This window comes from Pseudonaja textilis, chromosome 1, assembly GCF_049901715.1.
Source record: "Pseudonaja textilis isolate UNSWEBS1 chromosome 1, rPseTex1.2, whole genome shotgun sequence".
Taxonomy (NCBI): Eukaryota; Metazoa; Chordata; class Lepidosauria; order Squamata; family Elapidae; genus Pseudonaja; species Pseudonaja textilis.
The window spans coordinates 130227279-130240890 of record NC_141990.1 but is presented as its reverse complement, the minus strand read 5'-3'; the positions used below and the strand labels follow the sequence as shown (position 1 = coordinate 130240890).

Genomic DNA, 13612 nt, shown 5'->3' with positions numbered 1-13612 from the left:
AAAGCTGTTATCAACACACCTCCTTTTCTCTTCACTAGTTTGAGCATTAAGCCATGGGTTGCAACAGAGCATCTTTTCCATCTCTTTCTGCCACTCTTTGCCTACCTTTAAAAACTTTACTGACAGACTTTGCATATTAATAACCTCTCTCCGACCTTTTGCAAGATATCCCGGCCACTGATGCAGTTATCATGCCTAGAGGCTTTGCAATTAGCTATGCTCCCATACAAGACACCCATTCCTAACACAAATTGCTCTAGGATTCTTTAGCAGCTGCTGTTGGTTGCTTCCTCTCCTCTTGGCATTCTTGAGTTCTTTGAGCAGAGGAAGGCAGCATGCACTTCTTCCCAATGGTTGGTCCAATGGCAGAGGACATCCTTCTTCCTGGTGGCATCCTTCATTTGAAGGGCAGTTTAGCCCGAGTCCAGAAACCCTCTGGGTGACTTCTCATCCAGTTCCTCTGGACCCTGTTTATCCTACAGAGCACTAAATAGGCCATCTTGGGGACTTGAATGACAGGTGGAATATAAATCTAAAAATTAAAGTGTATTGCTGAGTGTATTGCTCTACAAAATATAAATTATTATATATATACATATGGGAGGGAGAGAGAGAGAGACATCAGTTCGGAATACTCCAGCCTTATTGGTACAGGGAAATAAGTGAAAAGAACACAGTTGAAAGCACACCATTTAACTTGCAGCAGCCAAGCCTGAAACTTTTTTCATTGAAATCACAAGATAAATTATGCCTTATGAATTATTCATGCTGCTATTTGTGTCCTATTCTCTGGATGAAAGCAAGGCTGTTCACACCCTGCTTTGGCTATTCCTTGCCTTACTTCAGGAGGCACCTTTGGATGACACATCTTTCACAAATCTGACAAGCCATATTTCATTCAAATAAAATTCAAAAAGCAGACCAGTTGCTTTTCCAGCCCATCCTTGACAACCAGATGAATTAACAAATGTTCTGATCTTCGTGATGATGGGAATGGGATTTGTGTTGGCATTTCATATTGTATCATTTATTATACTTACCAACAGGAAAAAAAATACAGTGATCTGAAGAGAAAAAAAAACGCTTTAAGAGACAAAGAGAAAAGGAATCCAAATAACTGTTTATGTGTGCCTGCATGTGTGTTACAGAAAGAAAAGTAATAGGAGAAGTAAGATTGATGAAGAATAGCAATGAAAGGAAGATACCTGATGAATCTCCATCTTCTGTGCAGCTGTTTAAATATGGGAATTCAACACCTACTTGGAATACAATTATATAGTGATTTTATAACTAGATACCAGTTTTCCCACTGAGAAATAATACAATATGCTGCAAATTGCATATTGTTTGTCACAGGAAAAAAAAAACACTAGTGATTTTTATAACTAGCACTGCTCTTTCAATAGCATTTTATCTTATATTTTGCACTATTCTATTGGTACTTTGAAATCTTCCTGTATGTAATTTGTATTTTGGATTGTTTCTAAAATGTATATTTCACTTTCCTCTGCTAAGCGAATCCCAAAGTGATCCCATTCATCTCTAGCTTAATTTATGTATGGAGATTCTCAAATCATCCAGCTCATGGTTGTCTCAAAGGTGCTTTCTTTCCAGAAAGTCCAGTTGCCTTTTGAAAGAAAGCATCTTTGGGTCTAGCATAATTTGTTGTTAAACTAGTTTCAAAACAGAGCAAAACAAAATAACTATTTCTCCTCTCACTGCTAATCTTCCCTACTCCTTCATTTCCTAAAGGAGAATGCTAGTGAGAACCACAGCATTCCCTTAGCCAAGTAGCTGCTCCGTGAAAGGTGGGTTAGATATACCTTCCTCCCTAGCAAACAAGAAACAGTCTTATCCCAGTTACTTTAGCCCTTCTGCCAAGCAGTATTTGACTGAACAAAGGCCTCCTGCTTCTGCAGAAGATCAGATTTCACACATACAGCTTTTCCCTCCATGTAGATAAAGAGATATGCTCCACCCCCAGTTTTCAGAAAAACTCCATGACATGAACGGCAGAAGAAATGCCTAGAGCACCAGAGGAGGAGGAGGAGGAGGAGGACAACAAAAAACTAACCTGGGGAGATACAGGTAAGTCTTTCTTAAGGATTCACTTCATGGCAATAAAAACAGCAAAAGATAGTTATCTTTCTACTCTTATATTGTCTGAAGATTGGCAGTCATCTTCTTCAGGGTGACCTGGTCACTCCTAAGTAGGAAAGTAGTCTACATTCCAGGGGTCTCCAACCTTGGCAACTTTAAGACTTGTGGATTTCAATTTCCAGAATTGTCTAGGAGTTGAAGTCCACAAGTCTTTAAGTTGCCAGGGTTGGAGACCCCTGGTCTACAAGGCTGCTTGTGAGGACTATTTGAGAAATCTGCCAGATAAAATTGCTTAGATGCACTCTGAGTTGGTCACATATGGAGCTGACTGAGGAAGAGTCTGATTTATTTAACTGGGAGGAGTTTGAGGCTGTTGGTTTTGAGAACATGCAATACATCGTGCAAAGGCAGGAACAGAACCAGAGATGTGGCCAGCATTGGACCACTGTTATTCATTGCTTTTTTTTCCCCTCTGGTGAAGGAAGAACCGAACTGGATACCATTTTCAATAAGAACAGAGCTTCTTATTAGAAAGATGACAATATTGCTAGCGTAGTGTGCTTCTTCATGTGGGCCACCACTAATTAGAAAAACATCGCTCCAATACTTGTTTCACCTCTCAGGATCAGGGAGATTTGTGCCTAGATACCATGCTGTTGTTCATAGCATCATTACATGGAGATAGTATCTGTATGAAATGGTCCTCAACCCACAGAGGCTTTCTTTGATTACAACTGGCTATCTATGATAGCTTTCTGCCTTCCCTATGCCAAATGCTACACTAAATAAGCAACAATGGGAGACAGGGCTAGCTTTCCCCTCCTGCTCCCCTTCCCCCTAAGCAGACTCTGCTCAGTCCTGATGTCCAAATGGGCTTTCTTGTATCAATTAACTAACAAACCCGAGCGAGAGAATCTCCTCTACCCTGAAGCTGAAAAGTGCATTACAAGGAAAGTTTGTCTCAGACAGAAGCCAGAGGGGCGAGGCCGCTGTTGTAATTGTTCAGCTAGGACTGCACTCATGGTCACCAACAAAACAGGCTCTATTCTGGCAAAGCCAAGATCAAAAACGTATAATTATGCCAAGTCAAATTTAAGCAGATCCAAGGCAGTCCCTAATCCTAGTCTGGGTACGTGCTGAGTCAAATACCAAAATATTTAGGGGAAAAAAGGAACCTTGAGTCCAGAGAGAGAATATGAGGCCAAGTAAGGTGGCTAGGATTTAGGTATCCTCTCCCTACTCCACAAACTCCCACAGCCACACACCCACTCAGATTTACTTTATAATACAGCAAGTGATATGAAACCATCGATGTTTAGCATCTCTTCCTGCAGTGACACACTTTCCACTCTCTCGACTTCGCTTTTAAATAAAAGCCTTTACGTTTTCCTGATTTGTTTTCCAACATTCAGCTTTGATCCGTGAAATGCCAAACACAGTTCTCTTGTTAAGGGAAATGCAGCGTTTGTATTGCATGATACACAAATTTATTTGATCACTCCACTGCCAATTTGCCTTCTATACTCTGCTGTTATTGGTTCTATCTTATGAGCAATAAGATCGGAAAGCGTTGTAACTGGAGCATTAGTTAACTACAATATGCATTATTTTACTGCCATTCTTGAAAGGTCTGCATTATATTAGAGGGCCGCCATCAGCAATTTTAGTTTCTAGTGGCTAGAGCAGTGTTGAGAGACCTTTTTGGCATGGAGTGCCAAAATGGGAGCGTGCATGTGCAGGGGGAGGAATGCCCAAAACGGGAAGAGCAACTCCCCGGTGCACTGGAAACCAGAAGAGCAGCTCCCCGGCATGCATGCATGCACTGGGAAGCTGAGCTTCTAGTTTCTGATGCACCTATGCATGCCAGTCAGCTGGTCTTGGCGTGCGCATGTGCACCAGAAACTGGAAGACCAGATGGCCAGTGCGCATGCCAGGAACCGGAAGACCAGCTTCCTGGTGCACACACCAGGGAGCTGCTCTTCCAGTTTCCAATGCCCGTGAAAACCAGCTGGCTAGCATGCATGCATGTGCCAGAAGCCAGAAGAGCAATGGACAACGGCTGGCTGGTGTGCCTGGAGAGATAGCTTTGTGTTCACCATAACGGGGCTAGGGAATCATGCAAAACTTAATGGCACCCAGAACGGTAAATCCTGATGCTGTTCTTCATTACCTAACTGCTTAGGAGGAAACCATTTGGCAACAAACCCTTGAATCAATTGAGAAACTGTATTGCTTCTAGCATAAATACTGATCTTTTTTTTTAGATTAGCATTTGTGGCATGATAAGAAAGTGGGTAAAAGTCCAGCTTTTCAGTGAGTATACTTTTAAAATCATCTCACTTGTTGTTTTTCTCTCATGCATCTTCATAGTAATATGATATTAAGAGTGATCAAATGAATCAATGTAATATAAAAACAGTTTCCATGTGTATATACGTGTGCGTGTGTGTGTGTGTATAAATGTTACAAATCGCAGAGGAAATCAGACACAATTGAATGGAAGAGGGAAAAAAAACTTAGATATGCTATTTGGGCACGGAACTCAAACTTAATACTAAATGCTGAAAATATTTTTTTAAAGTTCCATATAATAGAACTGAACGTGCACAAACAAAATCTGGAAAATATTTTTATCAACTAATTGGTGAGATTCATATCTTTATTAGATATATATTTTATCTCATTGAAATCAAGAAAAAAAAAAACCTCTCACTGCTTTTACTAAATTCAGTACATCCAAATCCAACCCTCTGGTTTTAAGCATATGCAATACCCCAAAGTCAGATGATGAAAACATTGCAAGAAACAATGACCTAATGCATTGAAAATTAGACCAAACAAAAAAAGATTCACATGGTTGTATTTAAACCATCTGATTATTTCAACAGAATAAATACCTTAACATTAATTCCAGAGCAATATTCAGCCAAGGCAATCTTAACATCACCTATGGAGAAATGCTACTTGAAAGAAATTTCAAACCCTAATTCCTTGCTTCTTTTTTTTTCTTTTTCTTTTTAACTCCCTCTTTTTTCCTGTAGAGTTGCAATATTTCTCTTTCAGTCCCAGGCAATGGGAACTGTGTGAATTGATTTATAATCAATAAATGTCACCTTCATTTATAGCCATCAGTAAACCTATATGGTTATAATCCTGCATTATTTTGCAATCTTAAAAATCATAATAAAACTTACATTGATTGTCATATACTATTGCCCAGTGGTGGGATTCAATTTTTTTTATTACCAGTTCTGTGGGCGCGGCTTGGTGGGCGTGGCAGGGGAAGGATACTGTAAAATCTCTAGTCAGAGGTAGTATTTGCTGGTTCTCAGAACTACTCAAAATTTCCGCTACTGGTTCTCCAGAACTGGTCAGAACCTGCTGAATACCACCTCTGCTATTCTCCCATGTTTTAAATGTAAAACAGCCATTTTGATCCAGTGGTTAAAGTACCAGGCTAAAAACCAGAAAATGGTGAGTTCTAGTCCACCCTGAGGCCTTAGCCTTCATTTGTATAGTGTCGTAATCTTCATGGGTCTATACTAAAGAATATGGTTTTCATTGTAAAGATCTTGGTTTCAGTCTCCAGTGGAGACAATCTCCAATCAAAAATTAAACAATGTATACAGCTGCCTATTTCCTCAAAGTGACACTGGGTGTCACCTACTTCTACTACTATTGCCACCACCTCTGCTACAATATAATATAGTTTAGGCAACAGCCAGCTATATATTTACAAATACTTTAATGTAGTTGACTGCAACGATTTATATGGAGACAATTCCAACTTGGTTCACAGGGAAAGCAGTGTGGATTGATCAGCTGAATATCCCCCCTCCTCCCTTTAAGGAATGTGCTGCACTGTCTCTGCTAATTCTTACCTAAAAACTAAACCATCATTCTGCACAAGGATTCTTACATGATATCCCAGATTTTTTTTTTAAAAAAAAGTTTGAACCTTCTGTTTTCCAGCCTCTCTGCAACCAAGCAAACACATCCGTTGCATCATTCTCACAAATCCCTTCCTTTGTGACAAGGTAATAGGATATTTCCCTCAGGTCCAAAGTATTCCAATGTCAGAAGTGGTAAACAAAAAAACAGCAGGCCAAGGTAAATTTTCACTGTGATCCACTGGGAGTGAAGCAGACAACTCATTATTTACAAGCCCGGCACCCTTTTCCCAACACTCTGATCTAAAAACATAGCCACATGTTCTCTTGCGCAAGGGGCAAATTGCCAAAAGCCAGAAGTTAATGCTTTCCAGCAGCTCAGCCAGCTCTAAGATGGAAGACTATATGTGATTGGCAAGTGAAACATCCCAGGGAAGAGGGGTGTTATTTTAGTTCCACTAAACTTGAAAGAGAAACCAACAGGAAGCGAAAAAATTGGGTGTACTTGGGTTCTGAGTGTGTATATTCACTGATACAAATGAGCAAAAATGTGGGGAAAATAGGGCCATCTGCAACTATATTACATGTGAGTAAAAGTAGAGGTGCTAATAACCTAACTTCAAATTGGTGGTTTTGCTTTGGTTAGACAGCAGTGAATGTTTCTGGACACATGAAAAGGTGAAACTTTTACTCCAAATAAAGACTAATGCAGTCCTTAAAGGTAATATACAAATTTGGCAGATCAACCTTCCAAACCATCCAAACATGATGTATGTTAGGTTCAATTCCTTTCTGCCAATCTATCACAATCTGTTTTGATAGAAAAAGGATCCCAATTATTTGGTTTAATCTGATACTTTATATAACACATGATAAGCTCATCAAGTTCCTTTTGCTTTTGCTGACACAAGAAAATCCCTAACTCTAATCCTAACTATTATGATTTATAACAGGGGTAACCAACCTTTTGGACCTCTGGGACCACCAAATTCATAATTTTAGATCCCAGGGACCACTATCGGACTCTGTGGGCATGGCCTAATTTGTGGGTGTGGCTTGGTGGTCATGTGACTGGCTGGGCATGGCTTGTATGTAAATATTATAAATATTTATATAAATATTGATTTTTTTATTTAAAAAAGAGCAACTTTTACCCAAAATCAGGCAAAGAAGGCAAACAGATTGAGTTGCTCACAGAATCACAGATTCATTCAGAAATCTATCTATCGTCCATTGACTTGCTCACAGAATCATTCAGTTATCTATCTATCTGTCATCAGCTAGCTCAGTCTCTCAAATTTGCTTGCCGTGAGTCTGCACTGAATTTGCTTGCAAGCAAACCTTCAGTCCTAAGGAAGGTTCAGCTGTGCTTAGCTCCAAAGCAAGAAATCCAACCATTTCCTGCTTTCTAGCTAATCTAAATCTCCAGCACAGCAAAACAGATGATGGTCGGAAAAAGGAAAAATAGCAACTTAGCAGACAAGTTTGCTGGGTAAGGAGTGAGTGGGCGGGGAGGGTTCCCGTAGGCCATGTAGGCTGAGCAGCCTTGTGTTTTTGTGCAGCCTGGATTAATTGCTTTGTGGGGGATGCTCTAGGGGTGAGATTTCTCTGAGGCCCACCAAAATTTTCTCATGGTCCATCAGTGGGCCATGGCCCACCAGTTGGCAACCGCTGATTTATAACATTTTAAAGAGGCAATTTGACCCTAATGCTATTTCTTATTATTTTATTCAGAAATACTTCTGTTTTTGCAAATTGCTTTTCTGTCACCCACTCCATTTTATTAGAGAAATTAGATGATAGATAGATAGACAGACAGACAGACAGACAGACAGACAGACAGACAGACAGATGATAGACAGAAGTCATATCCATAAAAGCAAAGGTGGACAGTCTGTTTTGGCTATGGGAACATCTGACATTTGAAGGGAATGCTTTCACTTAAACTCTCTCTACTGGGTGGCAATGGGAAAAGGACAAGATTAAGAAAAAACTAAAATTAAATTAAGTTTAAATAAAGATGTAGAAAATAACAAATTATATGATTACTGATGTATTACTCATTTATCTTATGTCAAATTCACAGTATAATAGTAAGTAATGCACTTTGGGGGTAATTTCCTTGACAATTTACTGGCAAAGCCTACTCACGAAATATAGTTCACTTCAGCCATTAAGTCAAATAACATACAGTACTGAAATTATGAAATTAGTTAATATGCAAAGATTTAGATCATAAATAAACAGGGAGTCCTACTTAATGGCTAGTCATTTTATGAACATTTATTTTATTTTATGAACAATGTTTGAAGAGCAGCAGAATCGGTGCTTCACAGCCTGTAAAACACTCGCCGCCATTGTCAATGGTGGCATGTCCTTGCCTGCTGCCACATGACCGCATGATTGGGCAGGTCAACTTTATGATCCATCATGGTGTTCCATGCTCACTTCGATTCGCAATGTTTTCCACTGATTTCTGGTTAACAAAAAACCCACTCATTCAGATGAATAGGTTTGCTTAACAACTATTGCATTCACTTAATGACCACCATCTTCTCTTAATGACGGTGGTGGTGCTTACTTAATGATCACCGCAAAAAAGGCCGGAAAATTACTTCCAGTCCTATGGGTGCCTTAACTTATAACTGAAATGACTTGTAATTATACTTCCTCAATTACAGTCATAAGTCAAAGAATACCTGAAAGCACGAAAACTAGCAGAATCAGTCATTATATTAAGTGCTCTTTAGTGAAGAGGTAACAAAATGAGTTGCGTCAACTTGAACAACTAGAAAATACAAGATTCAATTGATTCAGCCTCTCTTCTTTTTCCTTTCAATCGTGCCTGATTCTTAGAGACTTCCTACCCAAGTCCCTGCAATTTTCTTGGCAAGGTTTTTCAGAAGTGAATGTGTGTGAGAGAGAGACGGAGTGTGTGTGTTTATGCATGCTTTTGAATCTGTATTGACTCCTAGCAGCTGCCTGGATAAGTTCCTGCAATTTTCTTGGCAAGGTTTTTCAGAGGTAGTTTACCATTACCTCCTTCCTAGGGCAGAGAAAAAGTGACTGGCCCAAGGCCTCCCGGATGATTATGCAACTAAGGCAGGACTAGAACTCATGGCCACCTGATTTCTAGCCCAATGCCTTAACCATTAAATCAAAGTAGCTTTCAATTTTTATTACATTACAGTATAGTGACCTTGATCTATTTATTTATATTATTAGCACAAGAGCACAACTGACCAATACTGACTTTTGAAACCTGCCCTGACACCTAGCTTAGAGTCCTAGTGGATGATCACTTAAACATGAACCAGCAGTGTGCGGCAGCAGCCCCAAAAAGCGAATATAATCCTGGGTTGTACAAACCAAGGCATAGAATCAAAATCACGTGAAGTGTTAGTATGGCTTTATAAAGGCCACCCCTGGAATATGGCATCCAGTATTGGTCACCATGTTACAAAAAAGATGTTGAGACTTTGAAAAAAAAAGAAGTGCAAAGAAGAGCAACTAGGATGATTAAAGGCCTGAAGACTAAAACATATGAAGAACAGTTTGGGGTTTGACTAGTTTACAGAAAAGAAGGACTAGCGGGGACATGATAGAAGCATTTCAGTATTTGGAAGGCTGCCACAAAGAGGAGGGAAGGTCAATTTATTTGACAAAGCACCAGAGGGCAGGATAAGTAACTCAAGGAGAGAAGCAATCTGGATTTAAGGAGAAACTTCCTAACAGTGAGGACAAATAACCAGTGGAACAACTTGCTTTCAGAAGCTGTAGATGCTTCATCCCTGGAGGTTTTTAAAATAGAGACTGTACAGTCAGTTGCCTGAAATGGTATAGGCTCTTGAGCAGAGGGCTGGACTAGAAGACCTCCAAAGTCCCTTCCAGCTCTATTCTGATTGATTGATTTTCTTTAGCACTCTATACTAAGATGGAATTAATAGGCTAATATTTTATCAAACAGAACCAATGGCATGAGTGTTTTTTTCCTGATAGCTAGAAAACTTCTCTCCAACTTCTGGAACGCACCGTGTAAATAGCTTGTGAAAATAAACACTTCCAGCTAGGGAAAAGGCAGAGTATTTAGACCTGCAACCAGCTTCCATTTCAAGGTTAGGGGGAAAAAAAACCTAAGAGATTAAGTCACAGGAAAGCAGTTTTTGGAGCTGCTTGGCATTTTTGGAATTTTAAGAGCAGGCTATATGGGCCCCTTTCAAAAATAGGTACGGGTAGTCCACATTTAGTGACACAAATGGGACTGGCAACTCAGTAGTTAAGCAAAATAGTTGCTAAGTGAGGCCACAAGTTTATTATTTTACTTCAGCTTCCCTTTGCTTTACAGATCTGCAAAAGTTGTAAATGTGAGGATGGGTCATAAAGTTACTTTTTCGACACCATCATAACTTTCAACAGTTGCTAAACGACGCAGTTGCTAATAGCTGCCCTTATTCAAAATTATGATGATGCTGAAAAAGTAACTTTATAACTGGTCTTCACACTTAAAAACAGTTGCAGCATTCCCCAGTCATCATTTGCATCCTCTTCAGCCAGCTTCAGACAAGCAAAATCAGTTTAGAAAGCTGGCAATAAAATTGCTGAATGACTGAGTTACTTAGTGACAGAGTTACTGTATCTAATTATAGTTGCTAAGGATGGACTACCTGATAAACTTGTTCCCTGCCACCCTTTCTAGGAAATTTCTAGGAGAATAGTAATAGCACTTAGACTTATATATTGCTTCACAGTGCTTTTACAGCTCTCTCTAAGTGGTGTACAGAGTCAGCATATTGCCCCCAACAATCTGGGCCCTCATTTTATCCACCTTGAAAGGATGGAAGGCTGTGTTAACCTTGAGCCTAGTGAGATTCGAACTGTCAAATAGCAGGCAGCCACCAGGCAGCAGAAATATCCTGCAGTACTGCACTCTAGCCACTGCGGCTAAGAATGTTTGCTTTACCTTTTATTTTCTGTAGCAATTCCACAGAACACCAGACAGTTCTTACAGAAGTATACAAAGCACAATCCGCTGAAAAATTACTAAGAGCCTTAGCAAAAAAACAGACTTCAAAACCAGGCCTTATTTCTTCTCAAATGGCTTCTTGAAGAACTCTGTTTTCAGCTGCTGCTGGAAGAAACCGAGGTCAAACCTAGGTCTGAGTTCCAGAATGAGGCCAGTCCAAAGGGCTGGAACTGTTCCAGAAAAACAGCTTTTTCAAGCTTTGGCCTACACCTCCTTAAAGTGGGGAACCGCTAGTTGCTTTTCCCAGCAAGATTGAAATCATCAGATCAATTATAAAGAGCAGACGCAGTTCTAAAGGGCTTTGTGGGTTAAAACCAGCACCTTCGCTTGCACCTGGAAGCCAATCCTGGGCCTCTAGCACAGGTGTAATGTGCTCCCACCATCAAGCACCAGAAAATAACTGGGCTGCTCTATACCAGACCATGTGAATCATCCAAGTGGTTTTGAAAGGTTGCCCCTTATAGAGCAGGTTGTAATAGTTTAAAAAATGTTAAGCAATAATCAGTTATGTCTCCAATCTCTTGTTTCAAGCAGTGAGAGTAGCAAAATTGAAAAAAATTCTAAAACTCTCCCCCTCTCCCTCCTTCGCCCTCTCTCCCCCCACCACTCTCTCCAGTGTGACAGTAGTTCAATTGAACTAGAGCACCCTTTCCTGTGGATAAAATAGCTGTAATCTAAATGAAATTTAACCCAAACTTTTAAATGATTCTATTTTCTTACATATGCTGAATTTTCATTTTCAAACTTTGGGACACTTCCACATTACGATTGGTTATAGGATGCGCACATTACATTGGATGAAATTAAAAGCTAACACTGAAGAAAATGAACATAGACACATGCACACACACACACACACACACACACACACACACACTGCTACTACTCTCCTCTATTAACATTCTAATAATAGGTCAACTGAGATAAAAGCATTCCACAAATTACAATGTTTATCTGATATAATTGATGTGCTTTTACTGTTCTAAATTTATAAACCACCATCACCATCATATCTTGGTCTTCTCAGAAATAATGTTTCTCCCGTTCTCTCTCCTTTTTTTCTTTCTCTCCATTATTCCCCAGGATATGTTAGATATGTCAGCAAATTAAGCCAGAATCAAAATGATGTCAATGATTAAGAGAGATCCCTTTTTTCTGAAAGGATAAGGATCCAGCATCACTTACCCATCAAGTCCCTGAACAACAGCACCACCTGCTGGGCAAACAGCTAACAAGTAAAAGTTGATTCTAACATGGGTCTTCCGGAGTTGATGGAGAACTCAGTTGCCGGTTCAAAGCCATAAATATCACCCACTGTTTTTATTTTTATTTTTTTGACAAAAATGCTACTGTAATAAAAATATTTCCATTTATTTTTATTTTTTTTAAAAGATTGGATACAATTTCAGAATACCTTATGCCACCAGACTTGAAACTCTAGACCTAGAAAACCTAGAACTATGTTGCCTCCGGTCCGATCTAAGTATGGTATATAAAATCGTACATTGCAATGTCCTACCTGTCAATGAATACTTCAGCTTCAACCATAACAACACAAGAGCAAACAATAGATACAAACTCAAGGTTAATAGCACCAAACTTGATTGCAGGAAGTACGACTTCAGCAACAGATATGGTCAATGTCTGAAATACTCTACCTGACTCTGTGGTTTCTTCCCCAAACCCCCAAAACTTTAACCTTAGACTTTCTACTATTGACCTCACCCCTTTCCTAAGAGGTCTGTAGGTGGTGTGCATAAGCATACCAACATGCCTACTGTCCCTGTCCTATTGTTTCTTTTATTTTTCTTATAAGTATCTGTCTCATGTATTCAAAACTATATTTATTCTTATACTTGTATCTTGTAAGTGATTGACAAATCAAATAAATACTAAAATCTGTTAAAGCTTTGGAATTCCTAGGAATAAAAGCAAAAAGAATTGTTAAAAGCAACTCATGATTTTTTTTATTTCAGAATGGAAGAAAGAATATATTAAAAATTGGTTACTGAGATTTGTACTTCTTGAACCAATTTGTGCCCTGCACTTCTCAGATTATTTTAAAATGAAGTTATTTGCAACCTTGAATCAAGAGCCAATGTCACCTATTTTTTTATGAATAAAACTAAAGTATAGCAGAAACTTTTACAAAATCTTACCAATCTAATACAACCACAGAGATAACAAAACCAAGCCATTTCTCTTACAAATTCTTTGCTCACAAAAAATGAAATGACATCAATCAATTTATATTTTCTCTCACTTCTAAAGATCTTTTTAACAGCTTTATTGTATGATGCATCTTTTAATTTTTTAAAATGTTACAAGCTGCCTGGAGTCAACTAGCTGTGAGTAGCGAAGTTATGTAAATATGTTTAATAAATAAATAAAATAATACATCAGAATTATCACTTCAAGAAGGGACGATCAATGGTATTCTAAAACCAGGTCCAGATAATCACATTTAACAAATGGGAATTTATTAATCTTTCCAACAACAGCAACAAAAATCTCAGGGTGCTTTTCTCAGTTTCAGTATCAACATCAGTGGGTTATCTTAATTTCTGAAAAGTTAGAATATGCCCTTTATTAATATAAA

The 13612-nt window shown here is 38.9% G+C and overlaps 1 long non-coding RNA gene across 1 annotated transcript; it reads left to right on the top strand.

The window, feature by feature from the left end:
• The first annotated feature begins 1985 nt into the window (after nt 1-1985).
• Nucleotides 1986-13101, top strand: LOC148127808 (uncharacterized). The gene is made up of 3 exons (XR_015741124.1): nt 1986-2088; nt 4365-4413; nt 12097-13101. It is a non-coding gene; the product is annotated as an uncharacterized LOC148127808 (long non-coding RNA).
• The last annotated feature ends 511 nt before the right edge of the window (nt 13102-13612 follow it).